The 18,385-nt window shown below is 42.5% G+C and overlaps 1 long non-coding RNA gene across 1 annotated transcript; it reads left to right on the top strand.

Annotated features, from left to right (window-relative positions):
• Positions 1-2,308: 2,308 nt before the first annotated feature.
• LOC308373688 lies at positions 2,309-4,375 on the top strand. The gene is made up of 2 exons (XR_013968853.1): positions 2,309-2,388; positions 3,850-4,375. It is a non-coding gene; the product is annotated as an uncharacterized lncRNA (long non-coding RNA).
• Positions 4,376-18,385: the final 14,010 nt, after the last annotated feature.

Here is an 18,385-nt window from a genome sequence, read left to right on the forward strand (position 1 = left end):
AATCCTGACCACCATTTGCTTGTTGTAGGTGTTGCAAATTGCGGATAAAATCTTAGCTGCATCTCACAATACATTTGGTAGTTCAGTTTGCTAAACCCCTGTTATTCCTGAGGAGACTGAAAAAGTTTGGCATGGAATCAGTCCTCCTCACTTACTTCGACAGATGCCCTGTAGAGACCTTCCTGACTGGTTGCATCACAGTGTGATATGGGAGTTGCACAGCCAAGGACCGCAAGGTCTTACGCAGTGTGGTCAGGTCTGCTGAGTTCATCATCGGCAGGGAGCTCCCAGCCCTAAAGGAAATCTTCCACACACGATGCATCAGAAAAGCTGGCAGGATACTTAAAGACCATCCATCCTTTAGACTTTTTACCCTGTTGCCTTCTGGCAGGCGCTACCGAAGTATTCGGTCTCAAACCCGTAGATTGGAGAGCAGTTTCTTTCCAAGGGCCATCAGACTCCCCCCCCCCCCCCCCCGTTAGGAATCAGTATCTCAAATTCAACAAATCCAAAGCAGACAGGCAACCATCTTGCTTATGCCAGCGATTTATAATATCAGTAATGTAACGGGGAGCAAGCTTTTAGAGAATTCTGTGACAAGGCAAATCAACTGAGAGGTAAGCTGGGGGGAAAGAGGACACATGGAGCTGGAGCTGGTCTGGTCTGCTGTCTGGGTGCTTCATCCACCGTGTGTATGAAGACAACATTCCTCATTCATGAAGGTGTGTAAGTGGCAGGAATACTAGAATATTACAGACCGACATTTTATACAAATGTGCTATTTTATTTATATCTGACTATTTTGTTTGTTAATTGACAATATTTACATATTCCATATTCTACATCTAGCTGAGATAAATGCTGAAAATCAGATTTCATGATGATTCAAACAACTTGTAGACATACAGTTTGAAGGGATTTTCAGTGATAATTTTTGGCTCTGGGCTCTGTAAAGCGCCTTAACAGTGCCGCCGCTCCCATAACGTGCACTACGCGCTGTGCGTAGGGCAGCAAGTCTTGAGGGTCAAGTCTTTTATTTCCAGATACACAGAACAACAGAGTCGGACTGGTCACTGAAATTCTTAGGACAGGACACCATACCACACTACCATAACATAACAAGACATAACATAACATATAAACATATAAGTACTCCAACATGATATAACATAACATAACTTAACAATAAGTACTGAACATTAGATAAACATATGAAAAGACAGAGTATTAGACCTACTAGATAAACAATATATACAATATAGATACTTAACATAAATACACATACTAAACAGATACTAAACAGATAAACATACCTACATGAGCTATACTGAACATATTATACACATAATAACCTGAACTAACATGGGACCTATACTAACCCTAGAACACAGAGGCATAGACACTTCAAGTATGTGGGTAGTGCAATATTGCAAATGTAGTGCAAACAGCAGTGAAAGTGAGCCTGTGTAGAGTAAAGTGGCGAGTGTAAAGGGATGAGAGTGCATTATTGTTCATTTAGGAGTCTGATGGCCTTAGGGTAGAAACTGTTCTCCAGTCTGCGGGTGGGAGACCGGATACTTCGGAACCGCCTACCAGAAGGCAGCAGGGTGAACAGTCTGAAGCATGGGTGATGACAGTCTTTAAGGATCCTGCCAGCTCTTCGGAGGCATCTTGTGAGGTAGATTTCCTGAAGGGATGGGAGTTTCCTGCCGATGATGAACTCAGCGGATCTGACCACACTGCGTAGGGCCTTATGGTCCATGGCTGTGCAGCTTCCAAACCACACTGAGATGCTAACAGTCAAGATGCTTTCTATTGTGCATCTATAGAAGTTGGTGATAATTATAATGCCGATTTTATTTCAGTATAGAAATATAAGGCACTTTTTAGGCATGTATATCACAAAACAGGCAGAACAAGAGATATATTTAATTGCTCCAAAAAAGTTACGATGGTGAGGAATTTTAGGGGTGGATAAGATACGCAAAAGATTTTTTCTAAAGATTCAAGGCAAGGGAGAATGTTGTGGTACTGTAAATGTCAAGTTCAAAGTAAAATGTCATCATACAGTGTAAGATGGGTGTGTGTGTGTGTGTGTGTGTATGTGTGTGTGTGTGTGTGTGTGTGTGTGTGTGTGTGTGTGTGTGTGTGTGTGTGTGTGGGTGTGTGTGTGTGTGTGTGTGTGTGTGTGTGTGTGTGTGTGTGTGTGTGTGTGTTTGTGTGTGTGTGTGTGTGTGTGTGTGTGTGTGTGTATGTGTGATTCATTTTCACTTCCACTTCCTCTGACTAAACACTTTAAAAAGACTCAGGCAATGGAAGAGACCTCACTTTCCTGCTGAAGGCTTGAGAACAGCACCACTATCAGCACTGTCAGCATACTCTTCTGAGGTGAGTTTCAGCTGAGTGTAACCAGTCACACACTCATTATGTGTCTGTTTTTAGGAAAAAGGTCTGGGGGAATAAAAAAGAAAAAGAATATTTTTCGTAAATGTGTTATTTTCTTGCCAAATTGGTAAATATTTTTTCTTGGGTTCTTAGAATTACCTAATTTTTTACTGGATGTGTTATCTTGGGAAATAAGAAAGGTGTGATGGCACGTTTCGTATGCGTGTCTTCACCCTGTCCTAATGGCGGACGGAACAGACTTTTGTTATACTTTTAACAGCCAACTGTGACTTCTACAGTCCCTATTGTACACTCTGTGGTGAGAGCAAGTCTTGTCCGAGTTTTTCACTAGCATTCTCAGAAGTGTGAGGTCGATACATTTGTGCTGTTTGTATTTAGGGGCATTTGTCTGTGAGGCAGTGGAGAGCACTGAGAGAGGAATTCTGAGAGATATTAGGGTAAAACACTTCCCTGTTGTGAGGTGAAGTGTTCTCTGTCTAGATGATGCCTTTGTGCTTTGTCTGTATGCCTTGTCTGTGTGCCTAGTTCACATGTTTATTTTCTGTGTGGCTACCTTTGTACTTAACTTCGGGCTTAGTGCCTGGGCCTAGAATGGGGCCTGGCTTGCGCCTTGAGTAGGTGCCGGTATTTGGGCCTGAAAAAGCTGAGTACAAAATGCAAAGGCATTTTCATTGCTGTAAAGCCCCATAGTCTGCTTTATAGATGCATTCTGTAGTGAGACCACATTCAAGCACACATGTTTGAGACCAGGGTGATCAACCATGCATGCTGGTTGGTTCTGAGGCTGCATAGTCTTGTAATCTTGAAAATTTGAAAGGGTAACTGACTTGGGATATAGAACAGATGATGACTTCATAATTGCAATGTCATTCACAAAGATTCATTCTACCTGTGGTATCTGCCTGCAGCACACATTGTGGGGTTCTGTAGGGCTTTTTTCACAATTGGTCTATGTGAAGCTGTGGCCCAATGCATGGGTCCATTACAACTATAACCACCACACCACCTTCTTTGGCCACCTGGTTCAAAAGAGTATTTGTTCACTGCTGTGCCAAAGTCTCCAGCAGCCATGTTTCTCACAAGGTACAAGTTTCTATGGTACCAAACCTTACTTAGTTTACCTTACACACCCTGCAGAGTAGGGGGTTAAGATGAGCTGGCTCATTAGCATTTAAAGGAACAGGCACTCAAAACAGGTCAGTCTGAATAGGTCTGTTTAAGACAGGGTGGGAAGGGTGCTGTTTTGCTTGATCCTTGAGGTATTTTGACTAAAGTATGTTACAGACACCCTTAGCACCCTTGGCTTCCCCTAATAACAAAAACCCTTTTGCGGTATAATAGGGAGACTTGTTTAGGTTACATTAGGAAAAAAATATTTCAATTTGTGATTATAGGTACGGGAATCTAAACACAATCACTGTCTGTTTCACATTTGCTCCACAGATCTTTGTCTCTGAAATCAACAATGGGGAGTGAACAATCACGCTCAAATACCTATGTGGCCAACGCCACAGGGTTTCCCATTCGTGTGTACTACAGTGTGGAAACGTTGCGGCTAGAAGAGGTGGTGATGAAAAGTGGGGCTGGGAATGAGACAAAGATGACATTCAGACCCGATTCCCGTATCAGCTCCATTCGCATCCCGGCACATCGTGACTCCCGAATCATAGGAGAGGGGACCATTTTCGTCAGCGTCTTTAAAGAGTGCTCCTCCTACTCTGAAGATTGCGTGAAGGTCCTCTATGAGAATTTCAGAATCCCCAGCGACAGGTCCTTCATTGTGACAAGAGACGAAAGTATCTTGTTACAAAAGTACGGGCAAAGCATTTGGATGGACGAGAAAGGCAGAATGCACAACTAATAGTAAACTGATAACTGGTTTAGACTCGATGCTTCAATGCTGTATTTGTGTGTAATCAGTAGAGTGCTATAAGAATAAAATTAAGCTTCATTAAATAATACAACTGCATTGTGAAATCAGACTGTCATTAACTCTCATGTTGTGTTCCAGTCATATATTTATTGGAAATCCTTTCTTTTATCTTAAACTCGCAAGGATTTTGTTTAGTGGAAATTCACTCAAGTAACCTCAGGACACCAGAGTTGTAGATCAGTATATTAATTCAACAGGCTTGGGCTCACTCACACCAGAGGAACACACACACACACATCGGGGTCACTAACAGCGCAAGAACAGACACACTCACACACCTGGCTCACTCACAGCACAAGAACACACACACGTCGGGATCACTCACAGCGCAAGAACACACACACATCGGGCTCACTCACAGCGTAAGAACACACACACACACACATCAGGCTCAATCACAGCGCAAGAAGACACACACACACACACACACATCATGCTCACAAACAGCGCGAGAACACACATACACACATCTGGGTCACTCACAGCGCAAGAACACACACACACACACATCTGGGTCACTTACAGCGCAAGAACTCAAACACACACACACAAACATTGGCCTCACTCACAGCACAAGAACGCACACACACACACACACATCGGGCTCACTCACAGCGCAAGAACACACACACATGCGATAAGATTGAGGAGCACAAGAGATAACCACGTGGTGGGTCTCCCACATCCAAGGTCATCTTGCTATGCTTTGTGCAACGTAATGCATCAGCAGGGCAGAAAAGCTCTTGCTTACACACACACACACACACACAGAGAGAAGGTACACTTTTGAAAACATACAGAGTTAGAAATTTCAGCACTTAATAATCATTTCTGTGTATATCAAAAGATATACAGAAACAGAAAAGTCATGTCCAGCTAACAAAGGCAAATGATTAACACACAAACATACTTGATGTAAGTCAGAGTTTTATATTTTCTCTATCAGATTTATTTTTTTAAATGTGTGTTTTTAAAGGTTAAATGGGGTACATTATTGATATTTTCTGTATTCAACAATCATAAGAGATGGGGACTCACTTAAAGCAACAGTTTTACCCTAAAATAACAGATTCAAAATAATGTTGGTTTCACACTGTTATGGAGAATGGAGAATGGCGCCTGTGCAACAGCACAGCAGGTATGTCTGGTATTACACTTCGTAGCTTTATTTAAGAGCAATTAACAACTACTGCGCTGGTCCACTGGGCATCTCATGGTGTCATTCAACCAATCACAATTAGTCACTCTGAATGGGGTTTTCAGTCCACATCATTGCTTGCAGAGGTTGGAGCAGGGAGTGGAGCTCATTTGACACAAGTTGAGGCATGGAGACCAGACAGAGAGCCAGTGAGAATAAAGCAGAAACCGTGGAGACCAGACTGAGAGCCAGTGAGAATAAAGCAGAAACCGTGGAGACAAGACTGAGAGCCAGTGAGAATAAAGCAGAAACCGTGGACACCAGACTGAGAGCCAGTGAGAATAAAGCAGAAGCCATGGACACCAGACTGATAGTCCATGATAATAAAGTAGAGGTGCAGAGAGCTGTTATTAAGGAGCTGAAGGAGAACAGGTGGAACAGGCAGCAGCTGTGAGAGCTGTAGGAGGCAGTGTGAACTAAACTAATAAACTAAACTAAACTCAACAGGGAGTCAGTTGGAGGAGCTGAGAAGGGAGAGGATGGTGTCTTTCTCTGCCTCACTGGTGGTAAGCCCAGTGCCTCTGCTAGCCATTTTGGTGCCCTAAGCATAACTCCTTTATGATGCCAGGGTGGGCTTTATGCGAAGATCGACAGATGATAAACAGTAACGTAATCAACCACGTCACCAAAGACTGCTTGGTTTGAATTCGTTTTCAACAAAGATGGCTGCCACTGGAGGGTTGAGATGTGTAGGCTAGATTCTGCCATCAAATCTGTTTTAGAAAACATCGACAGCGCATTCATTCCGAAAGAGGAACAGAGAAACATGATCAATGCATTTGTTGATCAAAAATATGTTTTTGCTGTCCTTCCTAAGGGATTCGATATAATTCATCGACTGGCCCTGGTCACATACTACGTTGCTCTGATTGGTTCTAGGTATATTCAATTGAGAGAAGAGGCATTTTTTCCCCCTGGTTCGTTGAAACACGCCCCATAATCACAGCCCAATGGAGCAGTATCAGACTCATATTCTGACTAGAACTATGAGTATGACATTGTCAGGCTAATAAACCTATTCATTTCAGTGTAATTTTGGCAAACCACTACTGGACTTGCTTGGATGTATTGTTCATAGTAATAGTCAAGACAATTATTACAAGTTTCTCTCAAATTTCATGTTGTTTTCTTGAAATAGCATTATTTTTTTTTGGCCCACGCTCAGGTCAGAATCAGAACATCATTCGTTAAACAGCATTTTAACCCATTTGGAACAGGACCTCTGTTTCAAAGTCTTAAGTAACTCAGACTGGTTGCAGTTCACTGCCTGGCCACAGTTTTAACATTATTTTAGATGTGTCAAGGAGGGGCACTATTTACCTCATCAATACAGATCCTAAGTTAGTTATCTAACTAATGTTATAGTTTCCTCAATTTAACTTCTACAATTACAATGGGTGCCTGTGACACTTCGTATGAACAAGTTCATATTCATGAATTCATATGTACACATATTACCACCAGTTCATCATGTGCAAAGAATGCTGATATGAAATATGAAAACAACCAGTAGTCAATGTGCAAGCTTCCAATTTAATCGTGATTTAAGATACTCTATTTGAGTTGGGGCAGTCTGTCCTTCAGTCAAGGCATGATGATCTCTCACTACAAGTTTCACCTGTTCGTGTTGGCGTAACAATTTATTAATATTTAGTTTTTTGTTGGCGTAGCAAATGCTTGTGGATTCAAGTGCAGTTGAGAGGTGCTTGTGTCCAGGGCACAGGTTACACTTAACTGTCATATCTTTTTCTTTTCACGGATACAAAAAAAAGGCTGTGATTGGAATACGGGACTGGAGCTGTCCCAGACGCGACAAAACAAAATCACCCATAATTCGGGATGTCCCGGACAATTCCGGACGTTTGGCAACCCTACGTGCACCTAAGTTATAACATATTTGAGTGCGCTAACATTAGCAATAACGTCAGCCAGTGTGAGGTGTAGGCATAGGCCACATGTGTCAAACCGGTGGCTCCTCGGAATGTGCAAAAGGTCCATTAATTCGAAAAGATCGCTGGTGTCACAGCAGACTGTGTTCGTCAAAACCAGGGACGTGCAGTCATAGGGGGCAGGGGAGGCAGAGCCTCACCTGTCATTTTGAAAAGTAAAAAAAAAAAAATATTAAAAAATATTTTAAAAAATAAATTATAATAATAATATATATTTATGTATTATAAAAAAAAATCATATTTCTCTAGTTATCTGTGTAACGAGTGTCATTTCTGCATGATTCCGATCATTTCGAGCATTTTTATTATCAATATCGCTGAATTTGCGCATTTACGGTTCCCAGTGACAGTGATCAGCCAATGAACATGCACGTGCCGTCAAGGGAGGCAGATGCATTGGTGTCTATGGGCAGCTGAGCCAGTGCCGCACCTAGGATTGCGCAATCACTCCAAACTGGGTTTAACGCATGCGTGCGCAAGCCTAGAACCTTTGAGTTGAGATCAAAACGCATTGACAAATATTGTTTAGTGAGGCAGGCAGTACCACTGCTTCAAGAAGGGAGGCGAGCGAGAGCGCAATTGTCGAATATATTTTGGTTCTAAAAGTAGGACTTCTTCTACACTTGCTTCTTCTACACTCACTTCGCCCTCCAGCCTGCAACGTTTCCAACACGGCGCCAAGGTGGCCTATGTCATCACCCTGCTCACTGATAGGGCCCGTGACTGGGGAATAGCCACTTGGACCAACCATGAGGGCGTTCGAGAGGATTTTGCCCTGTTCTCTTCTGAAATGAGGAAGGTATTCGACCATTCGAAACAGGGCCGGGAGGCAGCACGGGAGGTTCTGCAGCTTCGTCAGGGATGTCATTCTGTTTCTGACTACACCATTCAGTTCCGAACTCTTGCATCCGAGTCTGGCTGGAACATGGTTGCTTTTTATGATGTATTTTTCAATGGCCTGTCTGAGGAGATCCAGAATGAGCTCCTTCCCCATGTCTTACCTACCGAGTTTGATGGACTGGTGGACATGGCAAATCGTGTCGGCACCAGGCTGGGCCAAAGGCGTAGGATGAGGGCGTCTCCCCGTTATCCTCAGCAGGAATTCCGGGCTTCTTTTCCACTCCCAAGTGATACTCCAACCCTGCAATACACATCCGAGCCAATGCAGGTAGATCGTACTTACCTTACCCCAGCGGAGAGAAGACGACGAGGCCCTATCTTTTTTGTTCAATTTATTCTATAAGTCTTTTTGTTTCTTTTTTCCTTTTTGCCTACTCTAAACCCCTGGGTGGTGGGTGTATAAATTACAAGCCACTGAATATTTGTCTCTGAGGCCTTTTCTTGCCTACCCTAGACACCCCTCCACACTTTACCGTTTGATAGAACTGACAGTTTTTTTCAAACATTTATTTATTTGTCATTACATGTAAATTTAATGCAAAAAGGTGCAGCATGAAACCTAGTGTGTGATGATTATAACATTTGCCTCATGTTAAGTGTATATACATTCCTCTCAGCTGTCCTGAGGACTAATTGACAACTGATTAATATTGAACAGATAACATCCTGCAGTCAAAAGCCTTATAATGGGGTTTGACACAGAAATTAAATATGTCATGTGCTAGGCACAATGAAAAGTAAGCACTGAACACAGCTAGCAAGCAGGTGTGGAAAATGTCATCTCTTGGTGTGTGTTTGTGTGTGTTTGTGTATGTGTTTGATCTCTTTTGGTAATACAGGTTGGTAACACACTTCCTAATTAGTCCGCTGACTGATTGCAGTGTCTGTTAAACGGTGAACAGCAGGTAACCTCTGAAGGTGCTGTGATGGCTTGCGTTATCTAATATCCTATGATTGGCAGGCAGGAAAACATCCACCACATCTCCCACCTCCAACAACACACTGACCCCATTAGATGTGTTTATGGCGCCACGGTCAAGTGAGGTGTATGCCATCACAAGGTGCTGCACATTCCTGCGGAGAAGTGCTCCCAACTGAATAGAGCCGCCTTCTCCATAGACATTAAAACTGAAGTCATACACTCCCTTCACTGGAGCTGTGAAGAACCCTGAGTGAGAGAAGAGCAGCAGGTCACACACACACAAACACACACACTACTGATGAAAAGCATTACACATCTTATGTGGAAAAATTACATGGACATTCACCTGTGTTGGAGTTGTACGCATTGCCAATGTTGGTAATAATGTGTTTGTAGACCAGAGTTGTTCCAGTATTGAAAGGTCCTGTGTGTCTGTTAGTGTTTGTCAGTGAGACTGAAAAAGACACTTTCCTCTTTGGGGACAAACAAGGTAAAGTTCTTCATGGGCTATAAACAGCATCACATTTAAAACACAGATGGACAGATTAATTTACCGGGTCCCAGTTTGGTCTCGAAGCGTATGAAACCAGTTTAATTCCTTGTGCGTGCAGAGTGCAGAAAATAGCAAAGATAAGAGCTCTCTCTCATCACTCAATATCAAAAGCAAGGCATTGCTCCACCCCAGATTGTGCAATCCATCACAAACTGGGTAAAGTACATGCGTGCACTTGCATCAGTGCCGATGTACACCCCCGGATAAGTGACCGGATTACGCTGGATATCGGACAACACGCGCATGTGTCTCTCGAATCTAGATTTCAACTGGACAACAACAACTTTTGCACGTGCTTGAGATCCTGCCCATAGACATATACATGCATCATATATGTCTATGATATGATAATCGCTGCTCAGTTCTTGTGCTCCCTCTCATTCATGTTGAAATACTGAAACCGAAACTGAAACTTTGAAACTGAAACGCAACTGTTTTGGACAGAACGCGCTAATTCAGTGAACAAATATTTTCATATTACTTTTCCACCACTTGTTAGTCATCCAATCCATTCATATCGTTGTGTATCAATCAATACTAATAAAACTTATTTACTGTATAATCAACGGTAGCAGATGCCCGCTTGTAAACATTCCACATTTGATTTCAACTGACGCGGCCAAGATCTGGATTTGTCACTGCCATGTGTCGTGAGATAACGCAGTTAACCCCCCATGGAGACCCCATGGAGAGAGAAATCGGGGTACTGCCATCATGTGCAAGGTAAAGGTAATTACGTGCACGCCAAATGCCAAATGCTAAGGTAAAGGAAACACAAGAGATTTGAAAAAATAGCTCATTAATGCAACCTGCTTCCTAGCCAAACAGGAACTGGCATTTTCGTGGTAACGGTGAGAGTTCAAGTTCTTCTAATCGTGGTAACTATGTTGTTGAACTATTAAATGCTTTTGCTGAGAAAAATGATAGATTAGCTAGACATTTGGAGGCATCCACTGTAGTATATTGTTAAAGTGGTCTGTTAGTCGGGGTTTATGTTTTGTACCTGGCAACCATATGAGTGATGTGTGATCGCGAGATCTGTGTCTTTGGTGTTAGATTCAGTAAACGTTACATGCACGGTGTTCAACACGAATCAGCCTAAGAGTACTTTTATTCATGTACTAAAAAGTACAATATGGTGTCAGAAAGGGATTCTTCTTCATCCACGAGTGAATGCTGCAGTAAGCTGTAACCCTGTGGTTGAGAAAAGGAAAGTATAACCCGCGTTATAATAACTCAATAAGTACCTAGCAGTTTGTGTCTGTTGAATCTCGGAGAAAGTTAGCAGCTAAGCATGGAACAGTTCCTCCTGCACCGCTCGTGCTCACCGGCAATTTAAGCGAAAATTGGCGACGCTGGGAGCAGCGGTTAAAGCTTTATATGACGGCTACAGATGCGGACGAGAAGGATGAACATTCCATGCCTGAAGGACTCGCTGTCGACAAGTTTGTGACTGAACTTCGTCAGAAATGCAAGAACTGTGAGTTTGGTGTGGGTGAAGATGATATGATAAGAGATAAACTTGTGTTAAGTGTGCAGAATGCTCGTATGAAAGAGAGACTACTAAGAGAAACAGGCTTGACTAGACAAAGCTGTTGATATTTGCAGAGCTGCAGAAGCTGCTAAGTCTCAAATGCGTGTCATGGGAACAGCGCAAACAGAAGCATCAGTGCAGGCACTAAGCAAGATGGCAGTTGGTTCAGAGAAATATAAATTTAGCAAAAAGAGAATGCAAAGGCCACCAGATAGAGCACAAACATCTAATGCAAATGCATGTAGGAAATGTGGTAGGACACACAAGCCAAGACAGTGTCCAGCTTTTGGAGCTGTTTGCCACAAATGCAGCAAGCAAAATCACTTTGCCAAAGTGTGCACTGCATCACAAGACAGGCTAGGCTCTGTGAAAAGGGTCAATCAGTTAGAAAGAGAAGTCGAGTCTCTTTTCATAGGCACTGTGTCCTGTGCTGAATGAGGCCACACAGCTCAACAAGCTGACAGAGCATGGTACACCACAGCCAATATCAGAAACATTGCTGTTAAGTTTAAACTGGACACTGGGGCAGATGCAAATGTACTGCCTATGAACATTTTTCAAAAGATCCCAGGTCCCAATCAGCTGAAGCCCACCCCAGTAGTTCACGTTGCATATGGAGGAGCACGCCTGGCACCAGAAGGCACAGTGAGTTTAATATGTGAAACCACCAAGCACAAGTCAGGTCTGCAGTTCTTTGTGACAAAGCACTCAACCACCCCAATACTTGGCAGAGAAGCGTGCGAGAAACTACAGCTGGTAAAAAGAATGGACATGATCAGAGTGAAGGCACCAGCCACGAAAGAGGAGCTGGTGGAAGCCTATCCATCCGTCTTCAGTGGTCTAGGACAGTTTCCAGGGATACATCACATTCACATTGACCCCAATGTGACCCCTGTAGTACACGGCTGCAGGAAAATTCCCATCTCTGTCATGGACAGATTGAAAACTACACTGCAAGAGCTCGTTGACAAAGAAGTCATAGAACCTGTGACTGAGCCGACAGAGTGGGTCAATACCCTCGTCATCACAGAGAAGAAGAACGGGTCTCTGAGGGTGTGTTTGGACCCTCGTGATCTAAGCGAAGCGATTAAGAGGCAGCACTACTCCATACCAACCCCAGAAGAGGTCCTGTGCAGGTTGTCCGGAAAGTCCATCTTCACAATTTTAGATGAGAAGGACGGCTACTGGCAGGTAACCTACTGGCAGGTAACGCTTGACAAATCCTCATCTATGTTGTGCACATTTAGCACACCCTAGGGCAGGTTTCGCTTTAAGAGGCTTCCTTTTGGCGTGAAATCCGCCAGTGAAGTTTTTCAGCAAAAACATTGTGAGACGTTTGGAAATATTGATGGCGTGCACATAATTGCAGACGATATGATCATTGCCGCTGCGTCTGAGGAAGAGCAAGACGCCATTCTTCAAAAAGTTATGGATACTGCACAAAGATCTAACGTGAAGTTCAATAAGGAGAAGATTCAATACAAAGTGGACACAGTCAGGTACATGGGGCATGTTGTCACGTCCAAAGGAGTGAAGCCTGATGAATCCAAGGTGCTGGCCATCAAGAACATGCCAGAGCCTGAGGACAGGAAAGGGCTGCAAAGGCTGCTGGGAATGACAAGATATCTGTCCCAGTACATTCCAGATGAAGCCACAATAACTGCTCCACTCCGACATTTGCTGAGAAAAGAAGCTGCATGGTACTGGAGTCATGAACACAGTGCTGCACTGAACAAGCTGAAATACACACTGACACAAGCCCCTGTGCTCAAGTTTTATGATCAGTCCAAGCCTCTCACCATACCATGTGACGCATCAAAAGGAGGACTGGGTGCTTGTCTTCTCCAAGAGGTTAGTCCACTGTCCTATGCTTCACGTGCACTTACAGAATCTGAGAAAAATTATGCTCAGATTGAGAGGAGCTGTTGGCGATAGCTTTTGCAACCAAACGGACAACAGATCCAGTCAGATCACAAACCACTGGAAATAATCTTCAGGAAACACCTAAGCAAAGCACCAGCACGTCTACAGCGCATGTTATTGCAGCTCCAACGCTATGATCTGAATATAAACTCCTCAAAAAAAGTTCGGAAACATTTCTTCAGTCGATTATCCCTCCCCTTTAATAATACCAATTGGTATTGTATTGTATATCATTGGAAAGCCTGATTAGTCACCTTTACAACAAGGTACAACTTGTAAGGATTGTGCATTCGTGGAATGAGCAACACAGCTAACCGTGTGGGTAGCGGCCCACATTTTTTTGCCAAAATCCTAAAAAAAAGTTTGGAAACGTTTCTTCAGTCGATTTTCCCTCCCCTTTAATAATACCAATTGATATTGTATTGTGTATCGTTGGAAAGCCTGATTAGTCACCTTTACAACGAGGTACAACTTGTAAGGATCTTGCAATCGTGGAACGAGCAACACAGCTAACCGTGTGGTTAGTGGCCCAAAAAAATGTGCCAAAACCCCCTGCAATATTCTTCTGTTGGTATTCACTCTTGTTTTAAGTTGCTTGGTGGATTTGATGATTCTCCCACAGTATTAAGAAAAAAAACACACATATTGACAATTTTTACACTTTATTCATTTTACACTGTCAGGGACCTCAGTAGCATGTGGATCGTGCATTCGTGGAATGAGCAACACAGCTAACCGTGTGGGTAGCATCCCAAAAATGTTTGCCAAAATCCCCTGCAATATTCTTCTGTTGGAATTTAGTGAGATATCGGAATGAGATTCTGGAGCCAATGGCGACCCCATATCTCCAGAATCTGGGACTTAACTCCATCCTCCAGGATGACAACGCTCGCCCCCACAGAGGCAGGATCATCACAGAGTACCTCAAGAACTTGGGAGTGGAGAGGATGGAAAGGCCTGCCGTGAGTCCAGACCTAAACCAAATTGAATACTTGTGGGATCTGCTTGGGCGTGCAGTACGTGCCAGAGTAACCAACGCAACCATGTTGGCTGACTTGCTACAAATTCTGGTTCAGGAATGGGATGCCATCCCACAGGAGGTGCCAAGCTGTTGTGGCTGCGTATGGATTTTCCACATGCTACTGAGGTCCCTTACAGTGTAAAATGAATAAAGTGTAAAAATGGTCAATATGTGTTGTTTTTTCCTTAATACTGTGGGAGAATCACCCAATCCACCAAACAACACAAAACAAGAGTGAATACCAACAGAAGAATATTGCAGGGGATTTTGGCAAAAAAATGTGGGCCGCTACCCACACGGTTAGCTGTGTTGCTCATTCCACGAATGCACGATCCTTACAAGTTGTACCTGGTTGTAAAGGTGACTAATCAGGCTTTCCAACGATATACAATACAATACCAATTGGTATTATTAAAGGGGAGGGATAATCGACTGAAGAAATGTTTCCGAACTTTTTTTGAGGAGTTTAGTATACACTGCTGGCAAGGACATGCATGTCGCTGATGCTCTGTCTCATGCCTTTCTTGAGGGCTACAATGACGAGGTAAAGGAGGATCTGTTTGAAGTAGGGATGCAAATTATCGATTAATTCATTAATCATTAGTTGATAATCTTATCGATCGACTTTCGATTAATTGATAAGCGGCGTTTTTCACCTGAGTTTCAGTGCTTCAATAGGGCCTTTAAAAATATCAGCTAAATAGTTGAGTTATTATATTACATTACATTATGATAATTATATTCTATTATATTCTATTATACATTCCTCAAGTAATTATGCATTAGGAAAAGAAAGAAGAAAAGTTTTTTTATGGTATAACAAAACACATTCTTTAATTTAAAAAAAAGAAATAAATTATGGACTGGCTCAGTTCTTGCATTTGCATCTTGACATAAAAAAAAAGAATAGAAGAAATTAAATAGAGAGCCACACAGAATATTATTGAGCCTATAGATTATGAAGAAACTGCATCTAGGCTATTAATTGGGAAATCCTCAACAATCCTCAACTGAATACTCCACAACATTTTTCTGCCTAAAAAAAAAAAAAACATTTTCTGCCTCAATAGCGATTAATCGTGATTAATACATTTTGATCGAGCAACCTCTTAATCGACAATTAATCTAAAGTCGATTAATCATTTGCATCCCTAGTTTGAAGAGAGAGTAGTTCACGCAATGGAGGCCACAGCTGCAATGGATGCTGACACTCTCAAGACACTGAAAGATGCCACAGGCGCGGATAACGTGTTGCAGCAGGTAGTCGCAATGCACCACAATGGTTGGCCCAATAGGAGAAGCAGCATCGCCACTAACCTCTACCAGTACTGGCCTATGAGAACTGCCATCAGCATCAGAGATGGATTACTGATGAATGGTGATAAGATTGTGATTCCACTGCACCTTGCACATCAAGGTATACAGAGGATGAAAGCACAGGCCAGAAAGGTGATGTACTGGCCAGTGATGACACATGACATTGAGCACATGGTGGAAAGCTGTGCTCCATGTCAACAGCTTCAGCCACAAAATCAGAAAGAGCCACTTATCCCACATGAGGTCCCTGAGCTGCCATGGCTGAAGATTGGGGCAGACATTTTCGAGCTCCATGGACAGTCATACCTTTTAATTGTGGATTATTTGTCAAAATACCCAGAAGTGCTCCATCTCCCTGACAAGACTGCCCATACGCAAGATGAAAGCGAGGCCATGGTCTTTGCTAGGCATGGGATTCCTAAAGAGCTGGTAAGCGACCATGTTCCTTTTGCAAGTTGTGACATGAGACAGTTTGCAGCTTCATGGGGCATAAAGCTTGTCCACTCCAGTCCAGGATATCCGCAATCAAATGGCCTTGCAGAGAGGATGGTAAAGACGGTAAATCATGCACTGAAAAAGGCGACACAAACAGGTACAGATCCACACTTAGCTCTCCTGTCACTCAGAAACCAGTGACTGGTACAGAGTAATCTCCAGCACAAGTTTTGATGGGAAGAGTGTTACGAAGTACCTTGCCAATCGCTACAGCTGTGCTACAACCCGCCATTCCAGAAAGATTTCATTCAAAGCTTAAACAATTGCAAGCAAGACAGGAACACTATTATAACTCCAACTCCAAACCTCTGCCTGAGTTCACTCCTGGTACCACAGTTCATATGACAACATGACGTGGATGGGAAGCAGCAACAGTCATAAGCAAAAGAGGTGAGCCACGTGCATATGATGTGCAAACCCCCAGTGGTGTCACTTTCAGGAGAAACACGAGGCATCTAAGGAGAATCCACCCAAGTCTGCAGAGAGATGGTGAGTCTGAGCTATTCGAACAACCAGAAGCCTTACCAACGGAGGACTCAGAACCACCTCTCAGCCCTCAGCAAGACCAGAGTGCACCTGCCTGTGAAGAGAGCACAGGTTCTCCATCAACTCCTATCCGCCAGAAGTGGGAGACAGATAAAACCTCCTTCAAAGTACAAGGACTTTGAGATGAGCTAATGTTCATGATTGTGACCTGCTGATGGGTAAACTTTAAGTTAATGTTAGTTAACAGAATAATATAAGTTAAAACAGATATGAGTGTTATGCAAATCAGTTTGTGTTTCTCAGGTCATATTGTATGCATAACAAGTATGGTTGTTAGTGACCAATGTCATTTATTGAAATTGTTTTGAGGTCCAGTTATTCAATCAAATGGGACTATCTTACTTGGAAAAAGAAGATGTAGTATTTTGTTAAAGTGGTCTGTTAGTCGGTGATTATGTTTTGTACCTGGCAACCTTATGAGTGATGTGTGATCGCGAGATCTGTGTCTTTGGTGTTATATTCAGTAAACGTTACACATGCACGGTGTTCAACACGAATCAGCCTACGAGTACTTTTATTCATGTACTAAAAAGTACAACATCCACTGTCTTTTCTGGATTGTCAAACAGAATACAGAACGATTTGATTGAAGCAGCCGGTGAGGTGATTAGAAATTATATAAAAGATGAGATTAATGCAGCCTCATTTGTTACAGTATAGCCCAGTCGGATATCTCAAACAAAGCCCAGCTCTCTTTCATTTTGCGTTATGTGGCTAAAAGTGAGGGAGTCGTTTTGGGGATTTGATGATGTGATGACAGACGAGCCCCTGCTATAGCTGAGTATGTCTTGGATGTTGGGAATTAATTTGAGTGCGTCGGAAAGCTCGAGCTCAGTGTAGGCCAGGATTAAAGAAAAGGTGCCTGAGTTCATGTTTAATCACTGTTACGGACACAAATTGAACCTGGGGCTCTTGCATTCGGTAAAATGCATGCCTAAGTGTAGAAAAATAAAAAAAATCAGTACTGTCATAGTTCTGCAATGTTATCTATTGAATTTAAGTAAAAAAAAAAAAACATGTGAAATAAACAGTCAAGCCAAGACGGCAATTACTTTATTTACATTAGCTTGTTACTATTAATGTTTGACACAGTGTAAAAATTTGATTAGCACACCGGTTTCGGTTTAGCCGTATAGCTTCGTAAAAGTTAGGTTAACAAGTCACTTGTGAGTTTAGTCGTATGACTTCGTAAAAGGCCTCCATTTGTGTCTTAGTGTATCTGGCCTCCCCGTTATGCTCCTCTACAAATGTTCCATTTTATGAGGACTATATCTGACTATTTAGTTAGTTAACTTACAATATTTACATGTTCTATTTTCTTCATCTAGCTGAGATAAATGCTAAAAAGTTGATTTTTTTGATGATTCAAACATGTTGTAGACATTCATTTTGAAGGGATTTTAAGTGATGATTTATAACTGTAAAGGCTCTCAGAACAAGCAAAGATTTGTTATTGAAAGTGATGATGAAGAATAGAAATTATAGTTAGAATCACATGTGCCAAAAAAAACCTTTTGTTGTCACCAAGTGTTTGACTTGAAGAGTGAAGTGTATGGGGAGTTATAGAACATCTTATTTACCTTTATTCCTTTTCTGCAGATTCATTATTTCATCCTCACTGGCTCTCAGTCTGGTCTCCACAGTCTCTGCATTATTCTCACTGGCTCTCAGTCTGGTCTCCAAAGTCT

Source organism: Sprattus sprattus (genome assembly GCF_963457725.1).
Source record: "Sprattus sprattus genome assembly, chromosome: 12".
Lineage (NCBI taxonomy): Eukaryota > Metazoa > Chordata > Actinopteri > Clupeiformes > Clupeidae > Sprattus > Sprattus sprattus.